The sequence below is a fragment of the Arachis ipaensis genome, chromosome B05 (assembly GCF_000816755.2).
Source record: "Arachis ipaensis cultivar K30076 chromosome B05, Araip1.1, whole genome shotgun sequence".
Lineage (NCBI taxonomy): Eukaryota > Viridiplantae > Streptophyta > Magnoliopsida > Fabales > Fabaceae > Arachis > Arachis ipaensis.
Window position 1 is genome coordinate 108,534,678 of NC_029789.2, and position 3,565 is coordinate 108,538,242.

Genomic DNA, 3,565 nt, shown 5'->3' on the forward strand with positions numbered 1-3,565 from the left:
AGTAACTAGTTTAGTATAAATAGGACTTTTTACTATTGTATTAGACATCTTATGATTTTTAGTTCATCTTAGGATCATATTGATCACGTTTGGGGGCTGGCCATTCGGCCATGCCTGGACCTTTCACTTATGTATTTTTAACGGTAGAGTTTCTACACTCTATAGATTAAGGTGTGGAGCTCTGCTGTTCCTCATGAATTAATGCAAAGTACTACTGTTTCTCTATTCAATTCAACTTATTCCGCTTCTAAGATATTCATTCGCACTTCAATATGAATGTGATGAACTTGACAATCATCATCATTCCCCCACGAACGCGTGCCTGACAACCACTTCCGTTCCACCTTAGATTGGATGAGTATCTCTTGGATCTCTTAATCAGGATCTTCGTGGTATAAGATAGATTGATGGCGGCATTCATGAGAATCCGGAAAGTCTAAACCTTTTCTGTGGTATTCCGAGTAGGATTCTAGGATTGAATTACTGTGACGAACTTCAAACTCGCGAGTGCTGGGCGTAGTGACAGACGCAAAAGGAGGGTGAATCCTATTCTAGTATGATCAAGAACCTCAGATGATTAGCCGTGCTGTGACAGAGCATTTGGACCATTTTCACAAGAGGATGGGATACAACCGTTGACCACGGTGATGCCTCTAGATGATTAGCCATGTAGTGACAGCGCATCGGACCATTTTCACAGAGAGGATAAAAAGTAGCCATTGACAATGGTGATGTCCTTACACAAAGCCAGCCATGGAAAGGAGTAAGACTGATTGGATGAAGACAGCAGGAAAGCAGAGGTTCAGGGGAATGAACGCATCTCCATACACTTATCTGAAATTCTCACCAATGATATACATAAGTATTTCTATCTTTATTTTCTGTCTATTTATTATTCATTTTTCGAAAACTCCATAATTAATTATTATCCGCCTGACTGAGATTTACAAGATGACCATAGCTTGCTTCATACCAACAATCTCCATGGGATCGACCCTTACTCACGTAAGGTTTTATTACTTGGATGACCCAGTGCACTTGCTGGTTAGTTGTATCGAAGTTGTGAATGAAAAACGATTTATTAAGACGTGCGTACAGAGTTTTTGACGCCGTTGTCTGAGATCACAATTTTCGTGCACCATGTTTTTGGCGCCGTTGCCGGGGATTGTTCGAGTTTGGACAACTGACGGTTCATCTTGTTGCTCAGATTGGGTAATTTTCTTCTTATTTTATTTTCAAAAAGTTTTCAAAAAAAATTTCAAAAAAAAAATATTTTCAAAAAATATATATATATATTTTTTCTTCATAATTTTTAAGAATGAATTCTAGTGTTTCATGAAGCATGTTGAAGCCTGACTGGCTGTAAAGCCATGTCTAAATTTATTTGGACTGGGGCTTCCAACCCAACATTATCAAGAGCAAGCTAATTGTTGCTAATCCACCTGCTGCTGTTCCTGATCCACTTGATTTACATGCTAAAGCTTGACTGGCTATTAAGCCATGTCTAACCCTCAGATTGGAGCTTTAGACTAAAGAGCACAAGATTCCTGGAATTCATATTAAAAATTTTGAAATCCTTATTTTCTTTTTCAAATAATTTTCGAAAAAAAAAATTAGAAAATCATAAAAATAAAAAATATTTCATGTTTATTGATTGAATCTTGAGTCAGATTTTAAGTTTGGTGTCAATTGCATATTCATCTTGCATTTTTCAAAAAAAAATCATGCATTCATAGTGTTCTTCATGATCTTCAAGTTGTTCTTGGTAAGTCTTCTTGTTTGATCTTGATGTTTTCTTGTTTTATGTCTTTTCTTGTTTTTCATATGCATTTTTGCATTCATAGTGTCTAAACATGAAAGATTTATAAGTTTGGTGTTTTGCATATTTTCTTTTCTTGAAAATTTTTCAAAAATAAGTTCTTGATGTTCATCTTGACATTCATAGTGTTCTTGGTGTTCATCCTAACATTCATAGTGTTCTTGCATGCATCACATGTTTTGATCCAAAATTTTCATGCATTGCATCATTTTTCATGTTTTTCTCTTTCATCATTAAAAATTCAAAAATAAAAAAAAATATCTCCCCCTTTTCCTCTCATAATTTTTGAAAATTTGAGTTGACTATTTCAAAACTTTTTAAAATTTAGTTGTTTCTTATGAGTCAAATCAAATTTTCAATTTAAAAATCTTATCTTTTTCAAAATCTTTTTCAAAAATCAAATATTTTTCATTTTTTTATTTTATTTTCGAAAATTTTAAAAATATTTTTTAAAAAATCTTTTTCTTAATTTTACATCAAATTTTCGAAAATATCTTTAACAATTAATGTTTTGATTCAAAAATTTCAAGTTTGTTACTTGCTTGTTAAGAAAGATTCAAACTTTAAGTTCTAGAATCATATCTTGTGATTTCTTGTGAATCAAGTCATTAATTGTGATTTTAAAAATCAAATCTTTTTCAAAACTAATTTCAATCATATCTTTTCAAAAATATCTTCTTATCTTTTTCAAAAATTTGATTTTAAAATATCTTTTCTAAATTCCTATCTTCTTATCTTTTCAAAATTGATTTTCAAATTTGTTTCAACTAACTAACTAACTTTTTGTTTATTTCTTATCTTTTTCAAAACTACCTAACTAACTACCCCTCTCTAATTTTCGAAAATACCACCCTCTTTTTCAAAAATTCTTTTTAATTAATTAATTGTTTAATTTTTAATTTTAATTTGATTTCATTCCTAATTTTCGAAAATCACTAACTCTTTTTCAAAAATTATTTTCGAAAACCTCCCCCTCACATCCTTTTCTATTTATTTATTTATTTACTAACATCTCTTCCTCACTCACCAAAAATCCGAATCCCCTCTCTCTCTCTGAGTTCAGATTTTCTCTTCTTCTTTTCTTCTACTCTTCTTTTTTTCCACTCACCTAAGGGAACCTCTATACCTGGGTAAAAAGGATCCCTATTATTATTATTTTTCTGTTCCCTCTTTTTCATATGAGCAAGAGCAAGAACAAGAACATTCTTGTTGAAGTAGATCCAGAACCTAAAAGGACTCTAAAGAAGAAACTAAATGAAGCTAAATTACAACAATCCAGCAAGCACCTTTCAGAAATTTTCGAACAGGAAGAGGAGATGGCAGCCGAAAATAATAATAATGCAAGGAGGATGCTTGGTGACTTTACTGCACTTAATTCCAATTTACATGGAAGAAGCATCTCCATCCCTACCATTGGAGCAAACAATTTTGAGCTGAAACCTCAATTAGTTTCTCTGATGCAGCAGAACTGCAAGTTTCATGGACTTCCATCTGAAGATCCTTTTCAGTTCTTAACTGAATTCTTGCAGATCTGTGATACTGTTAAGACTAATGGAATAGATCCTGAAGTCTACAGGCTCATGCTTTTCCCCTTTGCTGTAAGAGACAGAGCTAGAGTGTGGTTGGACTCTCAACCCAAAGACAGCCTGAACTCTTGGGATAAGCTGGCCAAGGCTTTCTTAGCCAAGTTCTTTCCTCCTCAAAAGCTGAGCAAGCTTAGAGTGGATGTTCAAACCTTCAAACAGA